This window comes from Stegodyphus dumicola, chromosome 11, assembly GCF_044657685.1.
Source record: "Stegodyphus dumicola isolate Sdum_Otavi_A_Nest chromosome 11, ASM4465768v1".
In the NCBI taxonomy this organism is placed as follows: domain Eukaryota; kingdom Metazoa; phylum Arthropoda; class Arachnida; order Araneae; family Eresidae; genus Stegodyphus; species Stegodyphus dumicola.
Window position 1 is genome coordinate 12,641,392 of NC_140778.1, and position 14,890 is coordinate 12,656,281.

The 14,890-nt window shown below is 29.7% G+C and overlaps 2 long non-coding RNA genes across 2 annotated transcripts; both read left to right on the forward strand.

Annotated features, from left to right (window-relative positions):
* The first annotated feature begins 308 nt into the window (after positions 1 to 308).
* LOC146993798 (uncharacterized) lies at positions 309 to 4,145 on the forward strand. The gene is made up of 2 exons (XR_015043808.1): positions 309 to 426; positions 3,925 to 4,145. It is a non-coding gene; the product is annotated as an uncharacterized LOC146993798 (long non-coding RNA).
* A 4,497-nt stretch (positions 4,146 to 8,642) lies between these two features.
* On the forward strand, positions 8,643 to 12,477 carry LOC146993799 (uncharacterized). Its single transcript, XR_015043809.1, has 2 exons — positions 8,643 to 8,760; positions 12,257 to 12,477. It is a non-coding gene; the product is annotated as an uncharacterized LOC146993799 (long non-coding RNA).
* Positions 12,478 to 14,890: the final 2,413 nt, after the last annotated feature.

Genomic DNA, 14,890 nt, shown 5'->3' on the forward strand with positions numbered 1-14,890 from the left:
TTCGATGTCTGCAGACATGTCATTAAGGGGCGAATTCAAGTGCAACGCTCTGATAAATTGCAAATGTTAGCTCGCAAGAGGCGTTCCTGCTATCGGCTGCTAAAGTCGAATTCAAGTGCAACGCTTTACCGCTCTGGTAACTGATGACGTCAAAATTGCACTGGGGAGCTGGTTTGCTCTCGTGCCAGGAGAGCTTGTCCGATAAACTACATCAGTATCCAATGAGACTGCGTGTCGATGTAAACAAAAAACATCAGTTCCCATGATTCCTCTGAGCTTATGGTCAAGTGTTTACTGCGTTGTAGTGTGGTGTAACGAAGTGTTCCAGTCCTGAAAACGAAGGAAATATACAGACATGTAATGTAATGTGTACAACTTTATTTACTTTATCCTATAGATTCCCTCCAAAGTAATCTAGAGCAACAGGTGTGTGTAAAATATATTTTACTTTTCAGACAAAAATACTTGCTTTTTTAAATATAAACCACAATTTTTTCCCATTTTCAAATTACAGCATTTGTTTTTATTCTTCTAATAGTAAGTTCAGTTTAAAATTCAAATTTGTGTTATATTTTTATTGTTCAATGCAAATGCATGATTCTTCAGTGACAGTAGGCATGTTTACCATATGAAATTTAACTAGTTCTTGAATTATATAGTAATTAATAAGCCCATCTATGTGCAAGCAGATAAGCCTGCTGAACACCGCTATCTCATTCTCTCTTTTTAAATCTAGGTGAAAAAGCTAGCTGCCTGAGTGTTCTCTTCATTTTTTCAATGTATAACATGAATACTAAGTTTTCCTTAGTTTTCCATGCAGACATTCCTTCCCTTAGACATTCATTATGTGATGCAGCGGTTAAGAGCAGTTTAAAGGTTTATATTGTACATCGTTGGGAAAATATAAAAATGAAATTAAAGGTATTTCAATATAATACAATAAATAAAAATTATATGAAACTCTGAATTGTAGTAAGTGCTAATTCTAATATGATATTAATGTAATATATGCATCCAGAGTAAAGGTTTAATTTATAAATTATGCTTTGTGTTCTGCTTATTATATTGTGCATTTACTGTACACTTCTGCTTCTTAAGTGAAAGTTTGGACCCATTCTCGTTTGATATCAGTTATGTTCAAATTTATTTATTTCATAAAATTTCAAAAAACAATTTTTTGCTATTAAAAGCTACAAGTGCAGAAACAAAAGCTTAATTTCTTTACTGTAACTGTGTCATGCTTCTCTGCTGATAATGAAAGTCGTCTTTTAATAAGATTTCTTTCATTTCATATATTAATTATATCTTTTACCGTACTGGTTGCCATCTTTCATTGTGCATTCTTCAATATTTTTTGGTACTTACATATTAACACAAATACCTGGATCAGTTTGGTTGTCTTTATAAATGAAAAGAGAAAAATACTTATCAGAAGAAGTACGTTGTTTTTGCAGCTTGCTTTTAGCATAACCAAACTATCAATATTTATCTAAGTTGGCAAAACGTTATAACATAGCAAAGGGAAAAAACATTTAACAAATTTTAAAATACTAATTTGAATTATTAAATAAAAATTATATGATAGTTTAAAAAAAATACATTTTCCACAAATTTTTTGTCTAATTTTTTAGCACTGTTCTTCATTGCTTGTGCCAAGTGATCAGTTATCACTAAAAAAAAAAAAAAATTCTGAGAATTACATAAACTTGATACTGCATGCCTTGTCTATGTACCAAATTCATCTCATAGTTGTTTCCATTAGAAATTTTTGTACTAAAATATTCTATTCCTGCAGAACTTTTAACACAGCTTCTTCTTTTGATGGTAAGCTCCACAAGCAGTATTTTAAATCTGAAATTAATCTAAAACAACTATTCGTATCTAAAAACCATTGGAACTTGAAATACAACATAAGGAACACATATGAAAATGGTGACATTGCTTGAATGAAAAATTGTCATGAGCATGTTACCTGAAAAATTTTGATGCATAAACATTGCCAGAGTTTGGCACATTTTTGAAAATTTGGTAACTTTTATTAAGGTGGTTTCAATAATATGCAAATATCTTTTATTCTTATGATTGCTTCATTGTATACTTTTTCCCTTTCCCTAGAGTGTAGTACAATACCACAAGTTTTCCAGCCAAATGCGGTATGCATTTCAAGTTTCTATACATTTATATAAATTTTAAGAGAGTAAAATGTTGACGAAAACTGCATTAAGTTTTCAACTCTTGTTTTGTTTTTCATTAAAAATTTGCTACGATTATGTATAATTCATTTTTTTTAATGTAAATGTTTTTAAGTATTTGTAGGATAAAGGCAAATTACACTTATTCATTCTTTCTTTCATATAATACATGTAGCTCTTTACCTGAAATCAATGTTTGTCAAATTATCGTGCATAAATTAGAAGTATGCATGTTTCTCTTAAGTCAGTTATGTTTCAGGAACTATCTTTAATGAATTGTATAGAAAATTGTGGACAAGGTGTTAGGTGTACAGGAACATGGTATACTATAAACATGTATAGTATCTCGTAGTATGTATACTCATAACTTTGATTATGCAGTATGCTTTGTATATTATTTCTGAAAGCATGTATATTTCAATCAAGATTGTTGAGGTTAATTGTGCTTCTTTTATGCTATCTCTGAAAGCATGCATATTTCAATCAAGATTGTTGAGTAAACGTTTTCTGACTTTATGCTATTTCTGAAAGCATGTATATTTCAATCAAGATTGTTGAGTAAACTTTTCTTACTTTATGCTATCTCTGAAAGCATGTATATTTCAGTCAAGATTGTTGAGTAAATTGTGCTTATTTTATGCTTTTTTCTTTTTTACATTAGAAAATGCCACACTTTTATCACGAGGATGACATTTAGGAATGACAAGTTTGTATCTATTACATAAAATCTAATGTTTTCTGGATTCTTCTTTTCTTTTTCCTCCCAACAGAAAAACTTTAATGGTATAAATCAGCGGTTTTCAACCTTTTGACTTATAGTGTACCATCTAAGCAAAAACTGAAAAACATTAATACCACCACTAATTTTACAATGATTATTTTTCAATTCCTCAATAGAAATATTAAAAACATATATATATATATTGCTATTTGCACACTCTTTGTATTAGATATGTACACATAAAAAACTATTAGATTAAAAACTGATGATTACTTAATTATCAAAATTAAATTAATTATTCACTTGATTATCAAAATTTCAGTTATAATACTTTAATATTTAATTTCTTTATGTCTGCTCTTATTTCATTTAATGGTAAATTAGGATCCACTTTTTATTTTGGTGAGTATTTATATTTCAAATTTAACATGGAAAAAATCATTTTTCACACAAACAGGTTGTGCGAAAAGACAATACAAATTTGATAGCTTTATTTGAAATGACTTTAAATTCGTTTTTTCGGTTCAGCCAAATGTTAACAAGTGTGTCATTTTCCAAATTTTCGAGTCAATTTCAATCAAAGGAAATTTCTATTAACTATTCTTTTCTTTATGAGATTTTTGAATTTAAAAGTTAAAAATACTTTGTTTCTTTGCGTACCACCGGCTGAGAACCGCTGGTATAAATTAATTATAACAGATGTAAATTAATATTTCTCATACAAAAGAGTTATTTCAATTCTTTATTGTGAACATTACATACAGAGTATGTCTATTATTAAGAACAAGATTTTAAGAATTTAAAATAATAATCATTAAATCCTCTTGATCTATAAACAGTATTAAAAATTATAAAGGGAAAAAAATTGAAAGTTAAAGAAATCACTATTATGAATTGTTCCTTTTTAGAGAAGTTTCATTGTTTAATTAATTATAAAAAGTGTTTTATATTATGAAATATAAAAATTAAGAATATTTGAATTTGAATGAATATTTTAAAATTTTCCCTCAGATAGAAGCTCAACTATTCGAAGCAGGAGACCGAAGAGAAAAAAGGAAGAGAGATGATATTACAGCTGCAGAAAAGGAAATAATTAAAACGCAGAAGAATATATTAATGTACTGTGTGAAATATGTGACTTGTATAAGCAATCAGATGCAAATCAGACTGCTGTCATAGAAAATCAAAATATAATTATTAAGTTATTAAAAAAATATATCATGCATTTCAAATATTACAGTGTTTTCATTCTTGTATAGATTTCTGCAGTGCGGGATTCATATTTTAATTGTAAAATTTACTACTTTCTTAATTTTATTAAATTTGTGATTATGAAAATTATTTAAAAGAAATTCACAGATCCATTATATGACATAAACATTATAATAATTTTAATACCACTATTATAAGTCTCGTGAAAATATTTATGCATTTTAACAGCAATTATCTTTTTCCTGGAGGAAATGGGAATAAGACCTGTAAGAATCTAGTCAATGTATTACAAATTTTAATTTTCAGATATAACATGAAATGAATTAAATTGTTTTTCAATTATGTTAATAAGTTATATGAATGAGATGTGGTGTTAAAAATTTCATTTCTTTTTATCATTGAAGAAATAACATTCGATATCCTAGAGCTCCATAACAATGGCAGATAAAATTGGCATTCTAATTTCGAAGTTCTAAAATAAGAGTAACTGAAAGATGACAACTATTAAAGTATGGCTAATGTCTAGTTTACAATAACAATGTTGAGTCGCCTACTACAAAATTAAGTGAATCAGACTGTATTTATTTTCCCCTTCTCTTTTTTTGGCTGAAAAACAATTTATTATACGCTCATGATTTTACTTAAATGTATTTCTTCTAATGGCAAACCCACTGAGGTAAGTATGCAGTAAGTTATTATAGTGAATGCGTAATTATGATATAAATCTAAATTGAGCAAACAATCTTTCCCTTACTTTAATGTTTTAAAATCTAGAGTTAAAGGAAAAGTGTATGTTCTTTAAATAATACAAGAGGATATGGAGGCATAAATCATAGGCTGTTTATTCTTTACATATTATGCTAATCAGGAATTGCAGCAAAACCCTGCTTAATCGAAGAATACGCTCACAGGAATGGTGAAGGAAAATTGAACTGTCCAATATTTGTTTTGCCCACCACCAAGAAGCCTGGGTATACATAAACAGTATAGAGTGAAATAATTGTTTTTAGGAAATACATTTAAATATCTTTGACAGAATATGTCAGTTTTAACTTGTACTATAATAAATAAGCATGAAGTTCTTATGCTATTAAATGTGTATTGTCACATGGAAATTTTCTATCTTGTCTCACGGAAGGGAAACATTTGACGTTTTGGAATAAACTGAATTTTGATGCAGTAAATCTTATTGCTAAGTTTGAGATAAATTAAGTGCAATGCTAATTCATAGTGACTTACTATTGTAAATCATGACTGGCATACCAACACTCAAATATATATATATCGAGTCTATTAAGTTATTTCTGGTAGTCAAGAGCTTTTAAACATAAATGATGGAAACAGAAATTCAGAGGGAAGAACAGTAATGATAAAAGTTGTCAGTATGCATTTGAAACAAGGACAAAAAAAATTATTTAGGATTATTATAATCAATTAAAATCAGTTAGGGTTGTGAATTTAGTTACAGGTTCAAATATAAACCATGGCTTGTGGGTCCCCAAGAATATATTATGAAAGTAATTTTTTCATAATATATTCTTTATTATCGGTGAAGGGGTTTCACCTTTGCCAGAGGTTCATTGTTGCCCACTTTGGGTTTTTATTATCGAGTTTCAAAATTTAAAATTAATTCATTGTGCAATGCAATTTCAACATGCACTGACTGAAAACTTTCTGAAGGTACCAACTCATCTTCAAACACATCAATCTCAGGATTTTCAACACAATACGTTAAGCATATATTATGTAAAATAGCCACCAGATATGACCATTTTACATATTTTGCTTTGTGAATACAATAGTGTTCCACCAGTAACGTACAGTACCCTAAATCTTGATTTGATCTCTATAGCTGCAGGAACTTTTCTGTGCTTCTCATTATAGAGATATTCCCGTGATAAAATGGGATTATAATCCACTATCTCCCAAAGATATGCACGATGCGACAAAATACTATCTACATTTTGTTCGATTCCACTCAAACTCCATATAAATGCATCATGAGTATTGCCTGGCCATTGTCCTACAGCATAGAGAACTCTCAGACCAGCATCCCATACCTAGAAAAACATAAATCCTATGTCAAAAGAAAGTTTCATCTGAAATTTTAATACACAGATTTTTAACATTAAATATAGTTGATATAATAAATCAGTCTCTTGAAGGAGTTTACTTTCCATTTTTAACAAAAATATGTCACTGTTTTTTCATTATTAAAAATATGCAATAAAACGTTAAAACAAACAAACAAAAAAAAAAAAACATTATAGCTACCCTTTTTTCATTAAATTGTAGTAAATAGGTGATTCTAAAAGCTTTTGTATTATTTAATATCAATACTTCACAATAATTATAGTAAACTAATCCCTAATATATACATATATATATATATATCTCAAAGACAGGCATATGCATAATTTCTGTTAGAGAAACAGTTTCTCCGAGATTACGTTTTAGAGTAATTAAAACGATAAATTAATGGTGATATTATTACTGCATTCCAAAATTCGCAGTAATTAACGATTTCGATCATTACTACGAAAAAAAAACGGGATGAAAAAGAAAGAATCCTGATACAATAACATTAAAAATTTGTGTGTTTACGTATAAAAATATATAATATTCTCAAATAGGTCATTTAAGCATAGTCTTTGATTCGGAAACATTTCCAGAAGTATTTCAGTTTTCATAATCTAAAGCAGCGTTTCCCAACCTTTTTTGGCCAAGACACACTAGTCGCGGGGAAAAAAATCACGAGGCACACCACCATTAGAAAATGTTAAAAAATTAACTCTGTGCCTATATTGACTATAATAAAGTAATTCTCTTGAATAGGAATCAAATAAGCACAAAGAAAGTATTTTATAATTACTTTATTATGAAATATTAAGTAAACAGAATAGTGAAAAATTATAAAATACTTTCAGTGCGAAACCTGGGCCTGTTTGGCCGAACACAAAGCTGATATTCTGGCTGGAATCGAAGAAAGACACACACGTAGCTCTTCGTTAACAGTTCTCAGTCTCTCTCTGTATTTGGTTTTCATAGCAATCATGCTTGAAAAGCTAATCTCACACAGATATGTAGTGGTAAAAGGGAGCAATGTCAAAATAGCTTTGTTTGCCAGAAGGGGGAACTCCTTGGCAGTATCCAACCAAACACTGTCCAAAGGTAGATCAGCAAATCTTAGCTTGCAACCACGATTTTGTCTCAGTTCAATTAGTTCCTCCTGCTCCTGTAAAGTCATTTCCTTTCCAACAACTGATGCTGAGCTATAAGGGTCCCTAACCCAGTCAAGGCATTCAGTGGAGACTGAAGAGAAATAAAATGACAACTTCTCCTCAAGAGTTTTTAAATGCTTAACTATTATCTCACACAGTGCAGCAGTGTGAACACCTTGCCATTGCATGGTGAGTGTGAACATTTCAAGATTGCCACTTTTCACGTGTTGATGCCAGAGTTGCACCTTTGAACGGAATCCATTTATTTTATCTGTACTTGTAAGCAGGTTTTCATTTCGGCCTTGCATTCGGGTGTTCAATTCATTCAGATGATGAAATATATCTGCCAGGTATGCCAGCCTTGCACATCACTCATCACTTGCAAGCTGCTTTGCGTAATCTGACCCCTCATTTGTCAGAAACACTTTAAGTTCCTCCCGCAGCTCATACACACGAACCAAGACCTTGCCACGCGACAACCACCGGACCTCCATATGAAACAGCAAGCTATGATCTCCTCATCAAAGCTGCAAATATGCGACTTTTCATGGGTCGTGACTTTACAATGTTTACCATGCGCACAACATCATCCAACACATGAACTAAGGCTGATGGTAAAGTCTTGGCTACGAGGGCCTCGCGGTGTAAAAAACAATGCGTAATAATCACATCTGGATTTCTTTCCTTCACTCTGCTTACAAAGCCTTTGGTGCGCCCGATCATGGCTGCAGCTCCATCGGTGCAGACACTTGTGCAGTTTTCCCACTTAAGTCTTCCTTGTTCAAGGTATTCTGATGTGACCCGAAAAATTTCTTCTTCTGTTGTTTTTTCTGGCAATACCTTGAAAAAAAAAGAAGTTTTCTGTAATTGCATCACCATCAACAAAACGCACATTAGCTAAGAGTTGAGCATGTCCACTGATATCAGTAGACTAGTCAAGTTGCAATGCAAATTTCTCACTGATACGGATCTTTTCCAAAATCACACTTTCGATGTCTGCAGACATGTCATTAAGGGGCGAATTCAAGTGCAACGCTCTGATAAATTGCAAATGTTAGCTCGCAAGAGGCGTTCCTGCTATCGGCTGCTAAAGTCGAATTCAAGTGCAACGCTTTACCGCTCTGGTAACTGATGACGTCAAAATTGCACTGGGGAGCTGGTTTGCTCTCGTGCCAGGAGAGCTTGTCCGATAAACTACATCAGTATCCAATGAGACTGCGTGTCGATGTAAACAAAAAACATCAGTTCCCATGATTCCTCTGAGCTTATGGTCAAGTGTTTACTGCGTTGTAGTGTGGTGTAACGAAGTGTTCCAGTCCTGAAAACGAAGGAAATATACAGACATGTAATGTAATGTGTACAACTTTATTTACTTTATCCTATAGATTCCCTCCAAAGTAATCTAGAGCAACAGGTGTGTGTAAAATATATTTTACTTTTCAGACAAAAATACTTGCTTTTTTAAATATAAACCACAATTTTTTCCCATTTTCAAATTACAGCATTTGTTTTTATTCTTCTAATAGTAAGTTCAGTTTAAAATTCAAATTTGTGTTATATTTTTATTGTTCAATGCAAATGCATGATTCTTCAGTGACAGTAGGCATGTTTACCATATGAAATTTAACTAGTTCTTGAATTATATAGTAATTAATAAGCCCATCTATGTGCAAGCAGATAAGCCTGCTGAACACCGCTATCTCATTCTCTCTTTTTAAATCTAGGTGAAAAAGCTAGCTGCCTGAGTGTTCTCTTCATTTTTTCAATGTATAACATGAATACTAAGTTTTCCTTAGTTTTCCATGCAGACATTCCTTCCCTTAGACATTCATTATGTGATGCAGCGGTTAAGAGCAGTTTTAAGGTTTATATTGTACATCGTTGGGAAAATATAAAAATGAAATTAAAGGTATTTCAATATAATACAATAAATAAAAATTATATGAAACTCTGAATTGTAGTAAGTGCTAATTCTAATATGATATTAATGTAATATATGCATCCAGAGTAAAGGTTTAATTTATAAATTATGCTTTGTGTTCTGCTTATTATATTGTGCATTTACTGTACACTTCTGCTTCTTAAGTGAAAGTTTGGACCCATTCTCGTTTGATATCAGTTATGTTCAAATTTATTTATTTCATAAAATTTCAAAAAACAATTTTTTGCTATTAAAAGCTACAAGTGCAGAAACAAAAGCTTAATTTCTTTACTGTAACTGTGTCATGCTTCTCTGCTGATAATGAAAGTCGTCTTTTAATAAGATTTCTTTCATTTCATATATTAATTATATCTTTTACCGTACTGGTTGCCATCTTTCATTGTGCATTCTTCAATATTTTTTGGTACTTACATATTAACACAAATACCTGGATCAGTTTGGTTGTCTTTATAAATGAAAAGAGAAAAATACTTATCAGAAGAAGTACGTTGTTTTTGCAGCTTGCTTTTAGCATAACCAAACTATCAATATTTATCTAAGTTGGCAAAACGTTATAACATAGCAAAGGGAAAAAACATTTAACAAATTTTAAAATACTAATTTGAATTATTAAATAAAAATTATATGATAGTTTAAAAAAAATACATTTTCCACAAATTTTTTGTCTAATTTTTTAGCACTGTTCTTCATTGCTTGTGCCAAGTGATCAGTTATCACTAAAAAAAAAAAAAAATTCTGAGAATTACATAAACTTGATACTGCATGCCTTGTCTATGTACCAAATTCATCTCATAGTTGTTTCCATTAGAAATTTTTGTACTAAAATATTCTATTCCTGCAGAACTTTTAACACAGCTTCTTCTTTTGATGGTAAGCTCCACAAGCAGTATTTTAAATCTGAAATTAATCTAAAACAACTATTCGTATCTAAAAACCATTGGAACTTGAAATACAACATAAGGAACACATATGAAAATGGTGACATTGCTTGAATGAAAAATTGTCATGAGCATGTTACCTGAAAAATTTTGATGCATAAACATTGCCAGAGTTTGGCACATTTTTGAAAATTTGGTAACTTTTATTAAGGTGGTTTCAATAATATGCAAATATCTTTTATTCTTATGATTGCTTCATTGTATACTTTTTCCCTTTCCCTAGAGTGTAGTACAATACCACAAGTTTTCCAGCCAAATGCGGTATGCATTTCAAGTTTCTATACATTTATATAAATTTTAAGAGAGTAAAATGTTGACGAAAACTGCATTAAGTTTTCAACTCTTGTTTTGTTTTTCATTAAAAATTTGCTACGATTATGTATAATTCATTTTTTTTAATGTAAATGTTTTTAAGTATTTGTAGGATAAAGGCAAATTACACTTATTCATTCTTTCTTTCATATAATACATGTAGCTCTTTACCTGAAATCAATGTTTGTCAAATTATCGTGCATAAATTAGAAGTATGCATGTTTCTCTTAAGTCAGTTATGTTTCAGGAACTATCTTTAATGAATTGTATAGAAAATTGTGGACAAGGTGTTAGGTGTACAGGAACATGGTATACTATAAACATGTATAGTATCTCGTAGTATGTATACTCATAACTTTGATTATGCAGTATGCTTTGTATATTATTTCTGAAAGCATGTATATTTCAATCAAGATTGTTGAGGTTAATTGTGCTTCTTTTATGCTATCTCTGAAAGCATGCATATTTCAATCAAGATTGTTGAGTAAACGTTTTCTGACTTTATGCTATTTCTGAAAGCATGTATATTTCAATCAAGATTGTTGAGTAAACTTTTCTTACTTTATGCTATCTCTGAAAGCATGTATATTTCAGTCAAGATTGTTGAGTAAATTGTGCTTATTTTATGCTTTTTTCTTTTTTACATTAGAAAATGCCACACTTTTATCACGAGGATGACATTTAGGAATGACAAGTTTGTATCTATTACATAAAATCTAATGTTTTCTGGATTCTTCTTTTCTTTTTCCTCCCAACAGAAAAACTTTAATGGTATAAATCAGCGGTTTTCAACCTTTTGACTTATAGTGTACCATCTAAGCAAAAACTGAAAAACATTAATACCACCACTAATTTTACAATGATTATTTTTCAATTCCTCAATAGAAATATTAAAATCATATATATATATTGCTATTTGCACACTCTTTGTATTAGATATGTACACATAAAAAACTATTAGATTAAAAACTGATGATTACTTAATTATCAAAATTAAATTAATTATTCACTTGATTATCAAAATTTCAGTTATAATACTTTAATATTTAATTTCTTTATGTCTGCTCTTATTTCATTTAATGGTAAATTAGGATCCACTTTTTATTTTGGTGAGTATTTATATTTCAAATTTAACATGGAAAAAATCATTTTTCACACAAACAGGTTGTGCGAAAAGACAATACAAATTTGATAGCTTTATTTGAAATGACTTTAAATTCGTTTTTTCGGTTCAGCCAAATGTTAACAAGTGTGTCATTTTCCAAATTTTCGAGTCAATTTCAATCAAAGGAAATTTCTATTAACTATTCTTTTCTTTATGAGATTTTTGAATTTAAAAGTTAAAAATACTTTGTTTCTTTGCGTACCACCGGCTGAGAACCGCTGGTATAAATTAATTATAACAGATGTAAATTAATATTTCTCATACAAAAGAGTTATTTCAATTCTTTATTGTGAACATTACATACAGAGTATGTCTATTATTAAGAACAAGATTTTAAGAATTTAAAATAATAATCATTAAATCCTCTTGATCTATAAACAGTATTAAAAATTATAAAGGGAAAAAAATTGAAAGTTAAAGAAATCACTATTATGAATTGTTCCTTTTTAGAGAAATTTCATTGTTTAATTAATTATAAAAAGTGTTTTATATTATGAAATATAAAAATTAAGAATATTTGAATTTGAATGAATATTTTAAAATTTTCCCTCAGATAGAAGCTCAACTATTCGAAGCAGGAGACCGAAGAGAAAAAAGGAAGAGAGATGATATTACAGCTGCAGAAAAGGAAATAATTAAAACGCAGAAGAATATATTAATGTACTGTGTGAAATATGTGACTTGTATAAGCAATCAGATGCAAATCAGACTGCTGTCATAGAAAATCAAAATATAATTATTAAGTTATTAAAAAAATATATCATGCATTTCAAATATTACAGTGTTTTCATTCTTGTATAGATTTCTGCAGTGCGGGATTCATATTTTAATTGTAAAATTTACTACTTTCTTAATTTTATTAAATTTGTGATTATGAAAATTATTTAAAAGAAATTCACAGATCCATTATATGACATAAACATTATAATAATTTTAATACCACTATTATAAGTCTCGTGAAAATATTTATGCATTTTAACAGCAATTATCTTTTTCCTGGAGGAAATGGGAATAAGACCTGTAAGAATCTAGTCAATGTATTACAAATTTTAATTTTCAGATATAACATGAAATGAATTAAATTGTTTTTCAATTATGTTAATAAGTTATATGAATGAGATGTGGTGTTAAAAATTTCATTTCTTTTTATCATTGAAGAAATAACATTCGATATCCTAGAGCTCCATAACAATGGCAGATAAAATTGGCATTCTAATTTCGAAGTTCTAAAATAAGAGTAACTGAAAGATGACAACTATTAAAGTATGGCTAATGTCTAGTTTACAATAACAATGTTGAGTCGCCTACTACAAAATTAAGTGAATCAGACTGTATTTATTTTCCCCTTCTCTTTTTTTGGCTGAAAAACAATTTATTATACGCTCATGATTTTACTTAAATGTATTTCTTCTAATGGCAAACCCACTGAGGTAAGTATGCAGTAAGTTATTATAGTGAATGCGTAATTATGATATAAATCTAAATTGAGCAAACAATCTTTCCCTTACTTTAATGTTTTAAAATCTAGAGTTAAAGGAAAAATGTATGTTCTTTAAATAATACAAGAGGATATGGAGGCATAAATCATAGGCTGTTTATTCTTTACATATTATGCTAATCAGGAATTGCAGCAAAACCCTGCTTAATCGAAGAATACGCTCACAGGAATGGTGAAGGAAAATTGAACTGTCCAATATTTGTTTTGCCCACCACCAAGAAGCCTGGGTATACATAAACAGTATAGAGTGAAATAATTGTTTTTAGGAAATACATTTAAATATCTTTGACAGAATATGTCAGTTTTAACTTGTACTATAATAAATAAGCATGAAGTTCTTATGCTATTAAATGTGTATTGTCACATGGAAATTTTCTATCTTGTCTCACGGAAGGGAAACATTTAACGTTTTGGAATAAACTGAATTTTGATGCAGTAAATCTTATTGCTAAGTTTGAGATAAATTAAGTGCAATGCTAATTCATAGTAACTTACTATTGTAAATCATGACTGGCATACCAACACTCAAATATATATATATCGAGTCTATTAAGTTATTTCTGGTAGTCAAGAGTTTTTAAACATAAATGATGGAAACAGAAATTCAGAGGGAAGAACAGTAATGATAAAAGTTGTCAGTATGCATTTGAAACAAGGACAAAAAAAATTATTTAGGATTATTATAATCAATTAAAATCAGTTAGGGTTGTGAATTTAGTTACAGGTTCAAATATAAACCATGGCTTGTGGGTCCCCAAGAATATATTATGAAAGTAATTTTTTCATAATATATTCTTTATTATCGGTGAAGGGGTTTCACCTTTGCCAGAGGTTCATTGTTGCCCACTTTGGGTTTTTATTATCGAGTTTCAAAATTTAAAATTAATTCATTGTGCAATGCAATTTCAACATGCACTGACTGAAAACTTTCTGAAGGTACCAACTCATCTTCAAACACATCAATCTCAGGATTTTCAACACAATACGTTAAGCATATATTATGTAAAATAGCCACCAGATATGACCATTTTACATATTTTGCTTTGTGAATACAATAGTGTTCCACCAGTAACGTACAGTACCCTAAATCTTGATTTGATCTCTATAGCTGCAGGAACTTTTCTGTGCTTCTCATTATAGAGATATTCCCGTGATAAAATGGGATTATAATCCACTATCTCCCAAAGATATGCACGATGCGACAAAATACTATCTACATTTTGTTCGATTCCACTCAAACTCCATATAAATGCATCATGAGTATTGCCTGGCCATTGTCCTACAGCATAGAGAACTCTCAGACCAGCATCCCATACCTAGAAAAACATAAATCCTATGTCAAAAGAAAGTTTCATCTGAAATTTTAATACACAGATTTTTAACATTAAATATAGTTGATATAATAAATCAGTCTCTTGAAGGAGTTTACTTTCCATTTTTAACAAAAATATGTCACTGTTTTTTCATTATTAAAAATATGCAATAAAACGTTAAAACAAACAAACAAAAAAAAAAAAAACATTATAGCTACCCTTTTTTCATTAAATTGTAGTAAATAGGTGATTCTAAAAGCTTTTGTATTATTTAAAATCAATACTTCACTATAATTATAGTATAGATAGCTTTTTGTTATTATTATTTGAATAATAATAATAATAAAACATTCTCGTAGCAATTTGAAATGACTAT